Source organism: Pseudorca crassidens, chromosome 2 (assembly GCF_039906515.1).
Source record: "Pseudorca crassidens isolate mPseCra1 chromosome 2, mPseCra1.hap1, whole genome shotgun sequence".
In the NCBI taxonomy this organism is placed as follows: domain Eukaryota; kingdom Metazoa; phylum Chordata; class Mammalia; order Artiodactyla; family Delphinidae; genus Pseudorca; species Pseudorca crassidens.
The window spans coordinates 56742711-56764631 of NC_090297.1; the positions used below are offsets into that span (position 1 = coordinate 56742711).

A 21921-nucleotide genomic window follows, 5' to 3' on the forward strand; every position below is an offset into this window, starting at 1 on the left:
AGCAAACAGCTGACACACGTTCCCATCATAAATTTTGTAATTCAGGATGTAAAACCAAATCCAACAGCCCAACCCAGCCAGAAGGTTAAATAAATAAGTGCTAAATAAATAAATGTAGATGTTGTTCCTTTGCCCATGTGTCTCTACAGAAGATGCCACGTGCTTCTGTTCATTGAAGTCTACTAGTCCGTTTCTTTCTGTGTAAATTTGGGGAAACAGCCTGCTCAGGGTTGTGAGTTGAAACTTTAAGGAGTTGAAACTTTGGGGATTTTTTTTTTTACATTTTCCCATGAAGAGCACCACTGTTAATAATAATTCTGAATCACAGGTGAGAGATCACACCTAACATCTCCTCTTTTGTTTTGAAATGCTGTTAAAACTCAAAAGGCAGAAACACAGCCCACAGCCTTGGCAGACGTCGGACTCTGCAGGACTGAATGGGGTTTTTCCTGAGTTACTTTCTATGACGGATACTTTGTGACCCAGATGTGTCTGCCACATGGAGAAACTTTATAATTAATAAATCCACATTCCCCCCAAACAAACAAGACAGCATGGCAAACAGTGGTGTTTGCTCTGTTATACATTTGGGTTGGTTTTTCATCGTTTCCAAGGACCAAGGCCCTGGATGTTTCCCATTGCACTGGTGAAAAAAAAAATGTGAGAATTCAATTTGCCTATTTTGGCCACATAAACATGAGACAATTTGTGGTCACCAAGTCAGGACTCCTCATTCCGGAGGGCTTGGTAGCAGCGGATGGGGCTGTGAGGCTCCCTAGGGAGGACAATATTGAATCTGGAAGTGCATAGGATCTAGGCCGTGTGGTAAGGAGACTATTCAGAACACCTCCTGGTTTTATGGCATTCAGTCTTTGAGTCACAGTCCCCAAAGAGCCAGAAAAAGCTAGTGTGTGTCTGCCATGGTAATTAAGTGTTCAAGTCTGAAGAAGCTTGAAGAAATCTTACATGTAGCAAAACTACTTCTGCCAGCTTTGTTCACCGTTTCGAGAGCTCACCCAATCAGAGCTCATTCAAGATCCCTTTATTGGGCACTGACGCTATGTGTAGCACTGTCCCAAACACTGTGAACAATATTAAATTAGGGTCCCAGCCCTCGAGGAGATTGCAGTGAGTGAGGATGGGAATAATTCAATGTGAAACATTTAATCATTTAAATAATGGTAAAAGTCGTAAGAGGTGGTTTCCTCCTCAGTGAAGCCTTTCAGAGCTGCCCCACCTTCACCACCTGTGTGTTGAGGGCTCATGTCTGAACTCAATTTGATGTAACTCTACTAGAATGGGATCACGGAAAGGTCATAAATTTTAGAGTCAGAAACACTCCAATCTAAATTCCCCATTGCCCGTGAATTAGCGGGATTGTAAGCTCCCAGAGGACAAGTCTGTTTAAACATGGTGTATCTTAGAACTCGGCACAGTGCCTGACGTTTGCTAGACACTCTCTAAATATTTGCTGTTGAATAGCTAAATTAACCGTGGAACCCTAGCAAAGTTAACCTGTGAGTCCAGGAGTAATCACACCTGCCTGATAGACGTTAGGAAGTTGTCCAGAATGATGTTTGAGGATGGAGACTCTGGAGTCCCTCTGTCTGCGCCTGAATTCCAACCTGTCATTTATTAGTTCTGTGGTTTTGAGCAAATAACTTGTCTTTGCCTCAGTTTCCCACACTATCAAGTAAGGATAATATTGTAAAACTTCCTACCTCTTAGGTTTGTTGTGAGGATTAAATGAATGAACATCTGTATAGTCCTTAGACGAGGGCCTGGCACATAGTATGTGCTATAAAAATATTTGTTAAATAAAAATAAATAAATAAAATATAAATAGAAAATGGGTTTGCATGGGAATTAATGAGTGTTGATGTTGTAAAATGCTTAACATAACCTGGTTCAAATGATGCTGAATAAACGTTAGTTCAAAGAACTTTATATTTGATCCTCATTTCCTAAGCCAGTGCCTGGCTCATTAAAAAATGCACAAAATGGAATATAATTATTAAGAGAGTGCCATTAAGTTTTCTGAGGATCACGAGGACCTTGTGGGCTAGCAATACGGGGAGGGGTTTCATCAAGGACAGGGAATTAAAGTTGGCTCTTGGTTAGGAATTAAATAGTCAGGGTTAAGGAGTTCACGGAGGAGGCATATAATCTGCATAAACTGGAGGGAGGAAAAATCCAATCACAGTCACAAGATGCTCCATCATCAACAGGACTTGGCACCACTTTCTGGAAGAATAATTTGTCGTGGTCCAGCTTTTTAAGTGAGCTTGGCCAAAACTCTGCTTCAATTCTTCTAGCGTTTCAACTGCTCAGATTAAGACTTTGATGACTGCTTATTTATTCACTCATTTTTTGAGCAAGTATTTTGTAGATTCCACTAAGTATCAGGCATTTTATTAGGGAGTGGTGAATAAAATATAAGTGGACCTTACCCCTTTTGGACCAGGAGGGAGATACAGACTATGAACTGAAAAGTAAACAAATTCTGATAAGTGCTTTGAAGTATATTAAGAGGGCACAGAGGTAGAAAATAATGGAAAGGAAGGGGAGGTTGTTTAGATGAGAAAATATCTCTCCAAGCAGGTGACATTTCACCTGAAGCCAGAAAGCTAAGAAGAAAAAAGGGGAGACTATTTCAGGCAGGGAAATGGAATCTTCAAAGATCTTGAGCTTGGTGTATTTAAGAAAGAAGGCCAGTGTGGCTGGAGCAGAGTGGCCTGGGGGAAACAGGTAGAAAATGGGGTTGGAGATGGGCAGGGGTTTAATCTTGTGGGGCCTTGTAAGGGATAGTAAGGAGTTAAGACTATATTAAAGCGAACTGGAAAGGCACCAAAAAGTAGAAGGGAAAATGTTATATAACTTCTTAAAACTCACTCAGGCATCAATGTAGATAGTAAGTTGGATTGGAAAGAAAAGAGAAAGTGAGAGGAACATTGAAGCAGTCTAGGTAAAGAGGTGATGTTTGCTTAGTCCTGGATGGTAGAGAGGCAGGGATAGAAAGAAATGGACAGATTTGCCATGTATTTTGGAGATGGGATAGACAAGGCTTGCTAATGGATTAGATGGGGAGAGGTAAAAATAGAAACACTAAGAGAAAGAAAAGCGTCAAGAATGAATTTCAGGCTTCTGGCTCGAGCCACTGTATGGTGTTGTTGCCATTGACTAAAATGGATAAGATTAGAGGAGGAAATTGTGGAAGGTGGGGTGGGAAAGAAGTCAAGAGTTTGGTTTTAGCTGCTAATTTTGAGTGTTGTGATGCATCCTTGAGTAGATGTCAGGTCAGCATAGGAAAGGTTAGGCTAGAGATCCATATTTGGAGTCTTCAGCATATAAATTGTGAATAAATCCATGGGCTTGAATGAGAGTGTAGAGGGAGTATACCAATCCAGGGAGAATGACGGCTTTGAGATTCTGAGTAGAGGAGGGGATCAGGAAGAAGACTCAGAAAGAATGATCCGAGAGGTAAGAGGAAACCATGGAGAACATGGTATCACAGAGCCTGAGTGAGGAGAGTATTTTGAGAAGGAGACAGCCATCAACTGTGTTGAAGTAGGTTGAGAATAGTAAAGTGACCACTGGTTCTGACAACACAGAAGTCATTGATGATCCTGACAAGAGTAGATTTATGGGACTTATAAGGTTAGAAGCCAGATTCACAGTGGGTTGAACACTTGAGGATGGTAAAGCATATTTGTATGTTGCTGAAAAAAATTCAGAGACAAGGAGAGGTTACTGATGGAAAGAGAAAGGAAATAATCAAGGGAACAATCCTAGAGCAGGTAAAGTGTAGTGGGATCCAGAAAGTAGGTTGAGGGCTTGCCTTTTGACCGGAGCAGGGACACCTCTTCAGGTGAAAGAGGAGGAGATAACTTTAGGCACAGGAAATAATCACCATCCTTATAGCTAATATTTATTGAGTTTATTATGTGCCAGGTAATGTTCTAAGTAATTTTCATTTATTAACTCATTTAATCCTCATAACAATCTTTTGAGATACGTTCTTACACATACTCAGTTAAAACTTAGAGAGTTCTTTCTCATCTGATAGTTTAAATTGTGGAGTGGAAGGCAGATGGGAGGTTTGAGAAGGGAAAAGGTAGGACATAGTGTCACAGAAAGTAAGTACTCATTGACTTCCCCCAATGAATAAACACCCCCAATGAATTAATAAGTAAGTACTGACTTCCAGGCAGTATTGGGGTTCATTTGAGATTTGAAATCATCAATAAAAAGTGAATCTGGGACTTCCCTGGTGGTCCAGTGGTTGAGAATCCTTCAGGCAATGCAGGGGACTCCGGTTGGATCCCTGTTCGGGGAACTAAGATCCCACATGCCATGGGGCAACTAAGCCTGCAAGCCACAACTAGAGAGCCCACGTGCCGCAACTACAGAGCCAACGCATTCTGGAGCCCTCGCACCAGAACTAGAGAGAAGCCCATGCACCGCAACGAAGCGAAGAGCCCACGCACCACAACAAAAAATCCTGCATGCCGCAACTAAGACCTGATGCAGCTAAAAAATTAAATAAATAAATAAATAAATATATTTTTTAAAGTGAATGTAACACAAAATCCAAGTGGGTCTTTACAGCACTCAGCAGTCATACTTCAGTGGCCTGACTTAATTGATGCTTAATTTAGAAACAGGGGTAATTTCCAATGCCAGGAGTAATAAAATATACTAGAATCCCCTACTAGCATCCTAGCCCTTAATAAATGTTCATGAAGCTGCTTTGGAAACTTGGCCACAAGGAACCCTTCCCCTACCCCACTACCACTCTTGCCCCTGCTCAGAGGGAGGAACCATGGCCTCCATGAGAGAATGATATATAGAATGAACTACCACAGCCCACCAGGATGATGACAGACAGGCACTGGCTGATTTTGACTCTTATACTTAAAAGGAGTCCAAGCTGGATGCTCTGTCCCACTGTACCTCACAGCTTGCCAGGTTTCCATCAGCAACAAGGGCACCTCCTTTACCTGAGAAATCACCATTAGCTCTCCCCATTGCCAAGCTCTCGTGAGTGCAGAAGAGGTACACAGTCTTTACTTGACACAGAAAGCTTTTGATTGACAACAAGCAGTAAGAGCTAAGATTTACTGAGCACTTACTCTATATCAGGATCGGGGCAAAGTGCTTTTTTACGATGCACTGTGTCCCTTAATCTTTAAAACAACACAGTGAGGTATGTATTGTTATAATATCTGTATTACAGATAAGAAAAATGAGCTTTAAAGAGATTAAGTAATTTTTTTAATATCAGGAAGCTATCAAGTGAAGAAGCCATGAGTTGATTCCAGAAAGCCTGACTCCAGGATCTAGGCTCTTTTAACAAGTACATTATAACAGCAAATCAGTGAGCAGCCTTGCCAGGTCAAACTACTGTGCATACTCATGGTATCATACACTGCCACCATTCTATAAATTTTATTCAGAAAACACATGAATTTTGTTTTCAACTATGTTGAGACCAGTTTCTACTCTCCCGTGCTCTCAAAATGAGGGATTAATTCATTGGGGGTGTTTATAGAATTGATGGCTTTTATTCAAATGTCCCTCTTTTCATAGCAACCAGCCTATTAAAGAGAAGGGTTTATGGTTGTTGGTTTTTGCAAGCCTGGTGACCTATGTTAATATAATTTTCCCTGAAGTCAAATGTGTTGATACATGTGACACAGCATAAGCTGAGCTCTGTGGGCTCTAAGGACTGGCAATGACCTGATCTTTTCCCACCACATACTTATGAATTGAGAATTGTCCTTTACAAAAAATTCCCTGATAATTGAGGTCAATTTGAAAATTTTAGTCTCAGCATCTGGGCATCTTAACTGTCCAGGTTATTTGCGGATATACTAATAATATGCTATCATTACAATAATGATAAAAGCCAACAACAGGTCAAATGCTTACTCTGTGCCAGCTAAGGACTTTATGTGCCCTTTTCATGTATAACAAATTCTTAGAGACTATCATTAACCCTATTTTGAAGATAAAGAAAATGAAATGGAGAGGGGTTAAGTGACTAGCCCAAGGTCACATAGTTACTAAAAGAGAAAATGAGAATTGAGAATGTAGAGCTTTTGAAGGCCAAGTCATCATTTGGAGACAGAGAACCACGGAAACAAATCAAAGCTTCACTACTTAGCAGTTTGAAAGATAAAGTTTACAAAACTGACTTTGCAGAGATGGCAGAACAATCCACATAAATCATCAAGTACATACCTGCCACCTAGTAGATGCTCATTGAATGGTAGCTATGGTTCTTAAATGGAATGAGCTGGAAAGTTGAATGAGTATTCCATAATTTTGATTTAATTGGTGAACGTACGTATTTCAAATACCTGACCCATATCAAATATGCTCTTCTCTCCTTATTGTTTTAAGTGTCCAAATTACTCAGGTAATCAACCCACGCCCCCCTTCCTTCTACCTTTTTGGATGTGATCTGTGCCCAAGACTCCCTCAGACACACTAATTCTACATAATTTGAAAAGTAACATAAATATTTCTGTTGTCCTTCTGTTCTTTCTAAGTAAATTTGAATGAATTCAAGATATTTTTCCAATGGCTTTAGGTATAGATGTTTGCAATGGACCAGAGCTCCCTGGGGGTAAGATGAAAAACAAACCCAGCTGGAGTATCCTGGTGACCCAGTAGCCCAGACCTGCCATAATAACCTATTTGGGGATGCCATGGTAATCTGGTCTGTGGCATTTGGCCGAGTGGTTCCAATTGTGACATATGATGATTCAAGTTTACTCATGTACACACCAGAACTTCACAAAGTGACCTTTTTTGAGGTCTTTGAGGTTAGGGAGGGAGCAGGGAGGAGCACCGAGGCGCTCTAAACAAAGCAGCTTTGTTTTTACACCACTTGTTTGGACAAATGTCCCCTCATGTGCAGCAGCTATTTGCTGCTGGGCTCTTGGCAGAATGACTAAAATGGGACCGAAATTAAGGACACATTCTGAAGTCCCCTGGAAAATCACCCTCTCCGGCAAATGTTACCCTTGGGATGGTAACTCAATGGATGATTTCTTGTCACTCACTTCCTTACTCACTTTTTTCCTTTATGGGCATTTTCAAGGTGGTTGAAATGGCTACTTCTTAGGCATCTGCTATGCATATCCTGTACCAGGTCCATGGAGGATGGAGCATGGGGAAAAATGCATTTATCATCTTTGGGATTCATTCTCCTGGTCTGTAAAATGGAAAATTAGACTACCTTAGTGATTCCCAAGTTTTATACATATTTAATAAAGCATATTCAATTTTTCATTTAAAAAAGAAAAGAAAAATATCTTCAGAAACCACAGAAAATAAAGCTTCACAAACTCTTCTTAGCCAATACGGATATAAAAAGCACAGAATCCCAACAAAAGGGCCATCTGAATCTACATAAGGGCAAGGTATGTGATCTTTTATGTTTTTAACCTTATAAAACCGGTAGGAAAAAAAAAAAAAAACAACTGGTTGAGAAACTCTGGACCAGATAATCTCTAAGGTTGTTTTCAAGTTCAAGAAATCTATAGTTGTACAAAATTGCCTCCCAAAAACAATTGGTGTTTTTATAGCTCAAAGAAGAGAGATGTATTCTTAGAGAAGGATAAATCGTCAGGCCTTGAGAGAGAGTCAGTCATTTCCAACACTGACTTCTGATTGTTGATTCGTAAACAAATGTGTGTGCTGACCCACAAAACACAAATTCCGATTAATTCTACTGATATTGGCCGGCAATCTAATTAATTTAGGCCCGAAGTGAATTTTTGACTTGAATTATCAATCTCTAATATCTTACTAGCCTAAGTTAACCAGATAATTTAATGAAGAAGTATTTATTAAACTACTTCGGTTAACTTTCTCTTTAACTCTTTTTTTTTTTTTGAGGGTTAAATTATAAAACTTTATTTTCATTACAGTTTAAATTCAGATCCCAAGCTTCCCATCTTTCTGTCGCACTTTTGATCTCTCCCTAATACCGTCTGTGCATATCCAATTCCTCCCATCTTCTTAAGAGCTGTTCAAATGCCAGTCCCACAAAAAGGTTTCCTCTTCTTCCACCCTCACTTCCTTGCAGGTGAAAAGAATTTCTCATGTTATCAATTTCCCCAGCACTTGATATTGTGGGATCTCTTTAACTCATGTGCTTTACAAACAAATGGGTAATACATTTAAAAGAAAGAAACAATAACATCTTAAGTTCTTTTTTTTTAAAGCTGTATTTTATACGGATTTTCTTTGCATGTGAACTTTTTTATTAATTCAGAATGATGAGACAAAAGAGGAGAGAAACAAGATTAGACGTCGTAAAGGAAAAATCAAAAAGCAGAGAAACTGGCAAGAAATTGAATTAGAAGAGAAAGTGAGGAATAAAATCCAAAAAAGTTTTTTAGGGAAAATCCCTGTGTAAAGGAAAAGAATCCAAAGATACAACACATGTGCTTCATGACTCAAAGGTATTGGCTTTGTACCTGGGTGATTCATTTGGTGGAAAACATAGCTGGGTCAGAGAACTTTTTGCTGGCCCCAAACTTTCTTGGAGTCATTTGAAGCTTCATTTTGTGTGTGTATTTTTTCTCACTTCTTCAAAGGAAATATTAATTGCTTTTCAGAAGTAGCCCTGGTCATTGGAGTTTATCTGTTTGAGCACTTGAGATTTAGAATTAGATCATGGACTTTGGAGTATGGAAAGTATTTAAGACACTGGGACAGATTTGTTCCAAGCGACCTCTCTTTGTCTCCTGACAGGAATAGATAGATAGTAGGTCCTGCAAGGGAGCCCCGTTGAATAGGTCCAAAGGGGACAATCTGCCCCTTGGAAAAGATAGACTGGACCAGTGGTTTAGAACTTTTTGGACCATGACTCGCAGTAAGACATAAAGTTTACATCAAGACTGAGTCCCCACATATGCATGTGTTTTATAAAACAATATCTTACTACATGTGTTATACCTGATGTTTTCTATTCTAGTCTAGTCTTTTGTTGTTTAAATAAATACTGACCAAGACCCATTAAATAGATTTCATAACTTATTATTGGATTTCTACATATGTTCCCCAGTTTCTTTCCTGTCTGCAACACCTTCCCTCAGACACACACACATTGCTCAAATACAGTACAGCCCATTTTCAGAAGCATCGCTCTCACTCCACCCCACATGTCAAAATACTTGCAGTTTCTTGAGCACCATGCTCTCTTTCACTTCCCTGCACGTGTCATTCTCTGTCTCTACTCAAAGCACTTTAGAGCTTTCTCACTCCACCTCCCTTTTCTGCACCAAGCTAACTCCATCTGGTTAAGACTCAACCCAAGGCTCAAAAGTCCTTCCCCTCAGGCTGTGTTGACCTGTTTTCTGCTCTCTCCCAAGCATCCTGGAGACATCCTTGTCTTTATCTCAGCCTCATCTTGCTATGTTACGGTGATCCATTTATATGCTTTTCTTTCCCACTAGACTCCCTGAAAGCAAAGGCTATGTCTTATATCCCCAGGAACTGGTCTACGGTTTGACACATACCTGGTTCATAAATTTTGGATGAATGAGAGCCTGCCTGTTGGTCGGCACATAGTACTGAGTTGCTGCCTCCTTGGTAAGTTGTAGTCTGTTTACCACAAACGAGAAATGAGTATTCTTTAGTGGAAAATATGCACCTGAGTTGCAGTAGATGTGCTGACCCTCAGAATCTTTTTTCTGTTGCTCATAAGATATAGTGTAGCAAAGCAGGTGGAAAACTCAGGCTTTGGAGCTGCACAGAACTGGATTTGAATTTTGGCCCATTGGTTACAAGCTCTGTGACCTTAAGCAAGTTACTCAATTTTTTAAAATCTCAGTTCCCTCATCTGCAATAATGACCTTCTATGGCTGTTGTTAGGATTGTGTAGATGTTAAATAATGGGATATAAGCTCCGTGAGGGCAGGAATTTTTATCACTTTAGTACCTTGTCATGGACTTAGAAAAATGGCTGGCACATATTTGTTGCATAGGTGAATATTTTGCTGCTCTCAATAGGCCCTCAGTAATTCAAAGCAGCTCTTATTCCTGTGAATATCTTATCAAGTTTTGCACAGGATTCCTTGGAATATGCATGATGTGCATGATAATTCCTTATAACTTCTTTGGTCAGAAGTTAGGCTCCTACCTGTGAGAGGACACTTTCATACCCTGACATTCAACGATTCAAGATGCAGGTAGAAACATTTGTCTTCCTGAAGAATGTTGTATTTCATGCTGTTAGTCTAGAATGAAGTTTAGTCATTGCAAGGTTGGTTGATTTTGTAGAGGTCCTTCAGTTCTGTTTTTGAGTTGCCATGTATGGGCATTTGATTCTTTCTTCTTCTCTTGTCTCTTTTCCTGTTAGACATCCATGAGCCATATCGTCATTCACTACGTATTAGATAGACTCACACAGATTCTGATTCAGGGTCTTGGGAAACATGACTGAAATTCTCAGTGTTCCTAAAGTTGTTTCATTCTTTTCCTCTGCAGAGATCTTGTGTAAGATCCATAAGGATGGAAAATCCATTATTGCCTAATGTCCTTACTGTTTCCCATTTCATGAATAGAGGTTTGTATTCCTAAGTTTCATTTTGAGCCTTTCCTATTTTCAGTACTTTCCTGAGTATCTTGTGCCAAATAATGAAAGTATCGTTTTAAGCTTTTTTGAATTTCATTAGCTCATGGACATCTCTCAATACTACATTTCTACCAGAAAGACAAAACAAAGAAAGAAATTTTAAGAAGCAATTCTCAAAGTCTTCCACAAAACAGGACAAATAAAATGATGGTATTGCTTCATTTAAAAGATCCACATCAAAATGTTCTAACCTTAACTTTCTCATGCCAAAAGCCACTTCATTGTAGTATTTACTGAAGAATCTTTTAAGTAGTAGGGTTAAATGATCCAGATTATTAGTCCATTATGGTTGTTTACCTTGTATTTCACATGGTAATAACAGGGTTGTCCTACTCTTTTATATGTAAAAGTCTGCCAAAAACTATTTTACTCATTTGTTAGTGAATTTAGGTGTGAATTCCAAAGTGTGCTCCTTATCATAAATTCCTCAGATATATAATAACAGAGTGTATACAAAAAAAGAATGGTAAATCCTATGACACTATATTAATTTAATATCTTAAGTCCATCAACGGAACAATATACTAGTATACTTTTGTTCTCACACTGACTTCTGTTTTCAAACTTAAGATTACCCCTAAGTTACTATAGTCATATCAGACTAGGTGGGGCTCTTCATTATATTTTTGAAAGTAGGAGGAGGAATATATTTGGGGGAAAATAAGACATATTTTGGTAGGTGGAATTAAGAGAAGGGGAAGCTTGCCTGACTAACTAATAGGTTTCACTTAGTTGGTTCAGTGTTGGAGGACAGGTAGACCACAGAAGGGCAGAGCTTTCTGGAGAAAAGAGGAGGGTTAACATTTATGGAATGCCTACTACGTGCTAGGTGTTTCACAGTCCTTTACATTCTCACACAGAAACTCTGGAGAAGATTATTGCATTAAATTAAAGATATGCTGCCCATAACAAAAATTCAGTCATCTGTCCAAAGTCCTACAACTCCTAGGGGGCAGGGTCCAGATTTGAACCCAAGCTTTCACAACTTGTGTTCTTTCCACTAACAGCACGGTCTTAGGATACTCCAGGTAAACCTGTATGTGTCCAGTCAGGTGAATGTTGCACTTGACATCTTTTAAATTTCCACTTTACAAACAATTTCTTGACAAACTGAGGGAGAAGTTCCACACAATGGAACTGAGATATCATCTCCGCTTTCTACCCCTGAATGGTTCCTCTGAGGGCATCACTGCAGCCTTTTACATGGATATGAAAACATTTAGTAGAGTGGAAAATATTGTGTTCATGGTAGCCAAAAGTTCCTATAGTACTTTTTTTTTTACATCAGTTCATTTTATACATGTTTAACATATTCTAATGACTGTTTCCAATGTGAAAACCAAGTTTAAAATAACTTGATCACCTTGTTTCAAACACAGCTGTTCACATACCATACTCCAGCTCCATCCATGTAAGTAAATCCTCTATAAAAGCTCCCAGGAAATTTCAGAAAAATATAATCTTCTAATTTAAAAGTTGATCAATTTGCCAAATGATGCAGGCAGGTTTGCTTCTCTAAAAGCTTCTGATAAGGTCGGATGTGCATGACAGACTCTAGCTATATCTTCACAGGATGCTCCATATTCCAGTGCAAGAGCAGCTCCATTTATCATTTCACCAGCACCTGGTCCTAGAATATGTGCTCCCAATACTCTGTCTGTTGATTTCTGCCCAAGTATCTTCACCATACCATCTGTGTCAGCGTTTGTCTTAGCTCTGCTGTTAGCAGCAAATGGGAATTTCCCAACTTTGTACTCAATACCCTCTTCTTTCAACTGCTCTTCTGCTTTGCCAACCCAAGCAACTTCAGGGTGTGTGTAAATCACCGATGGTACACAATTGTAGTCAATGCGCACAGCGCCACCAGCCATCCCTTCTACACAGATAAAGCCTTCATCCTCTGCTTTGTGAGCCAGCATTGGACCAGCAACCACATCGCCGATTGCATAGATATTTGGAATTTTAGTTTGGAATCTGGTATTTACTAGAATTCTACCTCTAGGATCCAGCTCAATTCCAAGCTCCTCTAGTCCCAAATTCTTAGTAAAGGGTCGTCAACCAATGCAAACCAGGAGTACATCACAAGTGATAACTTCAGCTTTATCACCAGAAGCAGCTTCAATAGAAACATCAATTTTTCCATCTGACTTCTTAGTAGCACCAGTAAATTTGGTATTCAATTTAAATTTAAATCCTTGTTTTTGAAGGATGCGTTGAAAGTTTAGATATCTCCATATCAATTCCAATTCCACCAACATGACCCCAAAACTCAACTGCTGTCACGTCTGCACCAAGTCTTTGCCAAACTGAGCCCAATTCTACACCTATTACTCCTGCACCAATGACAACCATCTTTTCTGGAACTTTTTTTAAAGACAGAGCACCTGTAGATGACACTACTGTATCTTCATCAATCGTAATTCCAGGAAAAGGAGTGACTTTTGAACCTGTGGCTATAAGAATGTTCTTTGTATCAATAACTTGAGTGCTGCCATCGGCTTTCATAGCGGTGACCTGATTTTTCCCAGTTATCTTTCCATATCCATTTACATGAGCAACCTTATTCTGTTTGAATAAGTGGGCAATTCTACCCGTTAAAGCTTTTACTGCATTACTCTTCTGCTCCATCATCTTCTCTAAATTCAAGCGAACTTCAGACATTTCAATTCCTCTAAATGCAAAATCTTTTCCATGGGCCATATGGTAACAATGAGAGTTATTCAATAAAGCCTTAGAAGGAATACAACCAACGTTCAAACATGTTCCACCGAGTGTTTCATTTTTCTCAACGCAGACTACCTTGAAGCCTAACTGGGCAGCTTTAATAGCAGCAACATATCCTCCAGGACCAGAACCTATCACTGTTACATCAGCATCAATTGGTTAATCTGCATAAGTTCTCAGTGGCACTGCAGAAACTCCTTGCAGACCATGAGATATTCGATTGAAATGGCCTCTCTTATATTCCTCAGTCAGAAGTCCAAAAATCAGCTTCACGGGGCTAAAAACGTGGTGTCATCAGGGAGGATTCCTTCTTAGGCTCTAGTGGACACTCCAGTTCCTTGCCTTTGCCACCTTCTAGAGGCTGCCCACATTCCTTGACTCGTGGCTCTCTCCTCCCATCTTCAACGCCGGCAATGTTGTGTCATCACGGCTTCTCCTCTGACTCTCCCTATAGTACTTTTTAATAATAATAAAGTTGATTGCAGAATGGAAATATTACAAGGAAAAGTAACATGCTATAATATAAACTCCTAATGATATGAATATTAAAATGCAATCAAATGCATATTGAGGACATTTGCTCTATTGCACAAACACAGGCATCCAGAGTGATGTCTTCTCTCTACTGTTCTTGCCTTTATCTTTAGCCGTGTGAGAAGACTTTCAAGGGTCCTATTTCATTTCTCAGAGTGAAAGACTCATCCTACAACAAGCAGAGTGACTGGCCAAAGCTAACGGCTTCCTTGAATAAATTCATTTTCTGGTGATTTGGGTTCCCCTCTTCACAAGACTTCCTGAGATACTGATCATGGAAGGCAATATTATCTCTTTAGTTTTGGGCACTTAGTCAGCACTCAGACCACATTCCTGGCTGCAGCCTAGAACATCACTTCTGGCTGGACTCACTTCTCCTTGCCCACCGAGATCAGCCAATTCACTGAACTTTATTGATTGTGAGCTGCTGATTTATCTAGTCTCCTCGTTTCACGTGTGAGGGACAGAGATTTGGAATGACTTCCCTCTGCTTACATAGCTGATGATAGAATGTGGGCTGGAATCCACATTTGACTCCCAGTCCAGAGCTCTTTCCACTCCCCGGTCCCTCACTTATTAATACATTCATCAAATATGTGTTAGATGCCTACATGCGTGTAAGGAGCTGTGACTTAAGACACAGATCCTGCACTCAAGGCCTTTACCCTTCTCTATGTTTTTGATTTCCAGAGGGTCTGAGTTCCATTAGGAAGATGACTCTATGCCAGGGCAATCTCTCTACCCTGGATGGATTGGGCAATCACAACTTGTTAGGTACAGCTCCATTTCTAGTATCCAAATGTATTGTTCATAAACAGCCTATTCTCTAGTCTTCTTTTTATTGGGTTTTCTCACCCAAACATGACATTATTGACAGATAATGTTTAAATGGGTGGGCTCTGAAGATCAAGCTATTAATACCTCAAGTAGTCTCCATTTTCTCCCTAGTAAAAGATAGCATGGATGTGTATGCGTGTGTGTGTGTGTGCATCGGGTGTAGTGCACTGAAACACTCAGAAGAAAACCATTTGTTCATGAATGGGCCACAGTACAAGCTACAGATCTCTTCTGGGCCTCACATGGCTGCCACATACACCAGACTACAAATAGCAGATAAGCAGATTTTTGTCAACTGGTAATTTTTAATAATTTAAGCATACTTTTTCCCATTATTTTAAGGACCTGTTTTGGAGCTTCTTCATTTGAGCAGCAAGTATTTCCTGAGGGCCTGCTGTGTTCCCAGTTCTGTAAAGTTTTGGGCTATGGGAAACTGAGTCAGATATCATGATCCTCAAGTCACTTTCATGCTACTTGTGCTGTCATTCTTGCTTCAGTTGATCCTGAAGTAAAAAGGACTCGTATGTCACAGAGGAGGTAGCTGAGGCCCCGAGAAGTTTAGTGACATGCCAAGATCCCCAATACTAGCAAGTGATAAAGCTGGGGCTAGATCTCTGATCTTTTTGCCACTGGACAGTACTCTTTTCTTTTTTAACTACACAAGATTGCCTGTCAATATTTTTCAAAAACACAGGATATATTAGAGAAAGAATTCCTTGCAGACATATAATTGTGACCTCATGACAGAATAATAACAATGAAATGAAAATGTTAAAGTTAATTTAAAATGTTACCTAAAACTAGGTCATGAATGTATCCCCTAGCCTTTCCTCCCCATGGGCATAAGTGAGTTCCTTTCCCAAATGACTGGTTTGGTTTTTTACACCCATGTGAGTTACAAAGACCTTTTTATTACAGGGATCCCTGCTGAACTTCTCCTAGGGAATGACTGTGTTGGGAGAAATACAAGTAGCGAGTTCACTGGGCGTTTATAACTCAAAAGAAATCTCCTGCTAAAGCTTGGAGCTTACTGCTCATCCACCTGATTAACTTTGTCTGGGAGGTGGTCATTAGCCTCCCAAACCCCAGAGGTTTGGACTGTTCAGTTACACTAAGCCCAGAAGCAGGGAGGGATTAGGACACAGCTTCCCTGGGTGAAAATGGGGAAAGCTAAACTGCTTCCAGATTGCAGTTCACTGTCCTTATACTGATTTCTGGAGGACTTGAGAAGGTCCTGAAGCAGAAGGGACCCATTGGCTTTGGAGGCAAGAGATGATGGAAATGCACAGTTCATCCACAAACCAGATGCTCTTAGCATCACTCCCTAGCTGGGTGACATTCATGGGACTCTTTCCCATTGGTTTCCACATTTGTCAAATGAGCAAGAAAAACATAAAGAATTACAGATTGACAGTTTGGTAAGTTTCCCTGATGGTCACCTTACTGTTATCTACTACGTGGGCTATGGTGTTGTGTAGCCTGGGAGAATCTAAAAATCTGGATTTGGGGGCTCTTGATTTATTTGATTTATTGTCAGCAGATGACATTAAAAGTAGCTTGCATTTGCTGAGCAAATCTAGATGGACAATGGTGGGTGGAAACAGGGAGTGGCCAGGATGGTGGCCGGAATTAGAGATTGCAAAGCACTTTCCCACACATTGTGTCATTGGATTCCTGCAAAGTCCTTCAAGGCAGGTATTCCTATTGACAAATGAGACAAATGAGATTTGACAAATGAGAAAATTGATGTTCTAAAAGGTTAAGCAATGTCCAGAGCTCACACACAAAAACAGTGGTGGCAGTATAAAAAGTAGAATATAAGCCAAAGCCCTTGTTTCCTTATGCGACATACCAGAGAGTGATGAGAATCTACCACAAAGCTTTGTAGCTATCCTCAGATAATCAGCAACTGTTTATAGTATATTATTGACACGGGACTCCAGTCTTCTATTCTTTCTGGACCTCTGGAACTTCTCTTGTTTTGGCTTCTCTTCCCACCTCCTCTTGATCTATGTAGCTCCTTCAGCTTACCACTTAGACACCACTTCCTCCAAGAAGTCCCCAAGACTTTGTTAGGTGACCATTCTTTAGGCTTATGTGGTATCCAGTGATTATCACCACTTTATCCTTACCACTCTAATTAAATTACCCATATTGGAATATCACTGTCTAGGCACTAAAACTAGTTATTTACAAATCATTCACCAGTGGTTATTTTTTCACCATTTAACCCCAACATATAAGATGATAAGCTCTGTCTGGATAAATATTTCTTGAGTAAATGCTGTGTAAGCTACTGTAACCAAAAGGGAATTTGCTTCCACATTACTCTTGGGGTAGGAGAAGATGGAAAGCTCTTTTAAAGCCATCTAAAACAGTAGCATTCCCAGGAGGAGGCTCTCAGGAAACCAAACTCTATAGCCATTTGCTTAAAACATTAGGTTATTCCCAGAAGTAAGACTTAGAGTTGGGAAAGGACTAAAAGTGTGATAAGGATGGAAGTTAGTGTTTGTGTAACTCTATGGGGAAAGAGGTGAGAGTAGATATTTTTGGAGTTACTGGAAAACTTAGCCATGACACCCTGCCTGCTCATGTGTCTGGTGCTATTGCTGGGAACCAAGCTTCATACCAATCCTCTGTCAGATATCAGTTCCTAAGAAGAGACTTGAACTTGCTATGTGGTTATTTATAACTGTATCTTCCTATTTGGTGCCAGATTAGAAGACCCTACAATACCACTGATATATGTTATCAGAACCACATATCGACAGAGTATGATAATCATGGTAGATGATGAGCAGGGTGTAGGACTCACAAATCGGGTAAATACAGAACCCAGCACTTTAACCTAGAACCTGTATATCCCAAATCCTTTCAAGTATCTAAGAATTAATGAATGCGTAAATGTAATCATCACATAAAATGAATTAGTGGAGTCCTGGCTGCAAGGCCATTTCTGCAATGGCAGAATCTTAAAGGACATGGAGAGCTTGACAAGGCTTGAGTATTACAGGCATTGTGCTGAACTTTCAGCGAAAGCATCCTAGGCAGTGTGTAAACAAATGGACATGGCTGTGCTCCAGTTAAACTTTATTTACGAAAATAGGCAGTAGGCTGTGTTTGGTTCCTCAGACTTTCCTGATCCTGGTGTAAAGTATAGGTAGCAATTTACAATTTTATTTCCTTCTGAAAATCCTTCCTTTGTTCTCCTTTGCCTACAAGCTGAAGCACAAATTCCTTAACTCTATTCCAATCTGAGCAGTACTTTCATACCACCTGAGAGTTTATGCTCTTTTTCTTCTCTTTGTGCTCAGTTCACATCGTTCTGTTCTTAAGGCTTTCTGCTTAACCAAATCCTACCCATCATTTGTGGAAGATGTTCTCCAGTGGGGTAGAGGGGTTATATCAGAATCATCTGGGGAGCCTTTTGACATTAGACATAGTGCTTATCAACCACCCTAAATTCTGATAGGCCCAATGAGGAGGTGGGGCAGGGCAGGGATTTGTATAGCTTGCAAATGTTCCTAAGCTTATTCAGGTGATAGACACTCGCCCCCCAAACCAGTGCTCTATGGCATTGCTAAAGTCCCACTTCCTCCAAGAAACCTTTCCTAACCACATTAACCCATACTCAGCTTTCTTCCTTTGGACCCCATTAGTCCTCTTTGGCCAAAAAATTCATCTTTAGCACTTACTGTATTTTTTTGGTTTTTTAAGTGTTTCATGTATCTGCCATTGTTGTTCTAGGTGCTGGGGACTCAGCAGTGAACAGGATGGTAAAGACCCTTCTCTCTGAAGATTACATTCTAGTGACAGAGAGAGACAGGCAATAAGCATGTGCCCAAAGGAATGGAGGAGATAATTTCAGATAATGAAAAAAAAACAAGCTAATGGGATAAGGGGTGACCAGAGAAGGGAGCTGGAAGGATAAGAAGGTGCTGTTTTGGATAGGAGAATCAAAAGGGTTTTATGGCATCTATAACTGAGCTAAAAGTTGAGTGCAGAGATCTAGGGGAAAGGAATTATAAGCCAAGGGAACAGCACAGTTTTATCTTTCTTTTCTCTGAAAATGCTGTTGAATGTAGAATGTTGGAGTAGTCAGCCTTAGAGACGATTAACAACAGTTCCCTTATTGAGGACTGCCAAATAAAATGCAGGATACCCAGTAAATTTGAATTTCAGATAAATAACAAATAATTTTTTAGTATAAGGACAGATTATACTATAAGAACTAAAAAAATATATTATTTATCTGAAATTGAAATTTAACTGGCTGTCTTTGTTTGTCTTCATTTTGTTTGTTTTTTGGCTAAATTGGACAACTCTGCAGTTTACTCATAAGAAAAGTAACCCAGGGCAATTTATGTTTGATACCATCCAGTTACTTGGAGCTGAGTTGGAACAAACTCTGAATCTAAAGCAGAGCCAATTCAATTTGGTGTTGATATGTTAGAATATCTTACATTGTTTTCTGTTTCCTTGGGTAGTGATTTGTCTCCCCAACAACTCCTTACGGTCATATTTCCTGTGACTTTTATTTTTTTATCATACACAAGGTACAATATTAAGTACTTAATTCATTCTTTTATCCCCTTTCTATTATAAGCCTACAGTAGAAGTACTGATCTGGGTACAAAGAGGACATGGCCTCTGTCCTTCAGATAATGAAAAATGTGTATATATAAATCACTTTAAATCAGCTAAGAACATGATAAAGTGTCACTGCAGAAGAGCGTGATGGCACTGGTGTTCTGAGCAGGGACAGATGGCTTCCAGCCGTGGGATTCAAGGAAGACGTCAAGTAGAAGTTCCATCTGACTTGGGACTTGATTGATGGCAAGGATTTCAATAAAGGATTACAGAGAACATCATCTATGCAGAGAAAACAGCACAGACCAGGAGATCGTGGTGAAAATAACAGGACTTACTTGGGGAACAAATCCATCCCTGTGTTTGCAGCTGAGATTTGAGTAAAGGAGAAGAGTACGTGATGCTGGACCTGGGTTAGAAAGAACCCTGAACACCAAATAAAGGTATTTGGATGTATTAGAAAGGTCCTGGGGGTCATTAAAGATTTTTCATCTGGCACTTGATGTAATGAGTCACGTATGAAGAAAATCAATCTTTTGACGGTATAAAACATGGAGACCAGTGAGAAAGTGACTGCAAAAGCCCTGGTTGGTTAAATGAGGGCTTGACTATAATTTATAATGAGAGAAAGGGAAAGATGGGACTGGATGCAATCGATATTTTTGAGGTAGAATCCACTGAGCCTGCCAACTGGTAGGTTGTAGAAACTGAGAAAAAACAGGAAGCATGGAAGATAAAGCAGAGATTTTAAGTTTAGATAACTATGGGAATGTGGATACCATTAATAAAAAATATGGAAGTCAGGGAAAAGGGCAGATTGTAGGTGGGAAGAAGATTATGGCTTTATCTTTTTAAACATAGCATTATAGAATTTCACAGCTATTGAAGTCATTATGATTATGCCCAATCCCTTTGTTCCGTGTAGAAGAAAATCCAGCGAGAGTAAATGACTTGTCTATGATCACTCTGCAAGTTAGTGGAATAGCCAGTTGGGGAAATCAGATGCCTTGAACAATGCTTATTTCATAAAATGATCTATTTTATGATGAGTTTGAATTTGTAGAAGTAGAATAATGATGTGGTAAGATGCACTAGTCAGCTGGAAACGTAGATGTGGCATTTCAGTAACAGATCAGGGACAATGATTTGGGAGCTATCAAAATGAAAATGACATATAAAGACATGGAAGTAAATGAAGCTGCCAAAGGAGAGATTAGAGTCACTAAGTCAAGTGTGACAGATGTCAATGGATACTAAGAAGTACCCTCTAAAAAATAAAATAAATAGGAAGTGCCCACTAAGTTTCACATTCAGGAGGCCCCTGGGTTTTGAGAGAAAGAGAGAGAGAAAGCAGTTGCCATTGAATGGAGGGAGCAGAAGCAAGACTACAGATATTGAAGGTTGATGGGCTGGTGAAGAAGTGGAACTAGAATTTAAAATTATTTCTCTGGAAGGTGGCAATAAAAGAAGAATGATGTGATAATGTTGAAGCAGGGCCTAAAGAAAAGCTTTTAGGTTGTAGGATGGGAAAAACATAAATGAGTGTATAGTAGAAACAGTGAAGGTCATGGAGAACAAGTTGTTAAAGGTGTAAATGGGTGAGGGTATAACCGAAATTATCAAGGTCTTTAAAAAAAAAAAACTAGAGTGGAGGAGAAAAAAACAAAACAAAGTGAGGAGAGACACTAAAATGGATAGGTAAAAGTGGAGACAAAGAAGCCTCCTGAGGCATGAAAGGGGTGAAGTTGGTAGAATTCAAATTGACCTTTATCTTACCAGTGAAGTAGGAAATTGGATCTTTGGTAAAAGTGAGAGGATAGACATGGAAATGGGAATTTGTGAGCAGTGGGAATGTTTTCATATACACCTATGAGGAATCAGTAGGGAGATGATAAAACTGCACTAAGAGCCCTGCTGAGGTTAGACTTGGTCATTTGTGGTAGATGTAATTAACCTAGTATTGATGCTTTTCAACTATGGCAGCAGAAGAGAAAATATGGACAATGGGGGTTTCCCAGGAATTCCCAGGTAGTGGGGAATATTATTGTTTTATATACTAGTGTTGATGGGATTCATGTCAGATGAAGATCCAAGCAGAATGGGCAATGTGGGGAGGAGTAAAGGGCAAAAATCAGGTTTCCAAGAGCACCTTTATGCTAGGATTTCTGATGGCATTTGCACACATTGTTTCATGTAATCCTCATGACGAGTAATCATAACCTTATGAAGCAGCCATTATGACCCCAGTTACCCAGGTAGAGACCCTCAAAGTCACATTGAACAAGCAATTGCTTAAGGACTCAAACCTGTAAATGGTAGAACCTTTTCTTCTTCAAACCACGTTGGCTCTGCCCTCCAGTAGCCATGAAAAAATTACAAAATTAGGCAGGTAAGAAGGTTGAGCTTAGTAGAGGTATTTCAGAATTAAAGGTGGAACACTTCCCACTGAGAAGCTCCAAAGGGAAACAGAAGTGACAGAAGCAACAAGATGCTAGTTACAGATGTCAAGGCCCAAGAAGCTAGAGTTAATTGATTTTTTTCCAGAAACGTTTTATTGAAATATAGCGTGCAGAGAGAAAAGC

General features: G+C 39.7%; 1 protein-coding gene and 1 pseudogene across 4 annotated transcripts in view; one reads left to right on the forward strand and one right to left on the reverse strand.

Annotated features, from left to right (window-relative positions):
• The window catches only part of PDE4B (phosphodiesterase 4B), a 596404-nt gene that overhangs the window by 508061 nt on the left and 66422 nt on the right, over positions 1-21921 (forward strand). The window lies entirely within an intron of this gene.
• On the reverse strand, positions 11932-13610 carry LOC137218833 (dihydrolipoyl dehydrogenase, mitochondrial pseudogene; annotated as a pseudogene).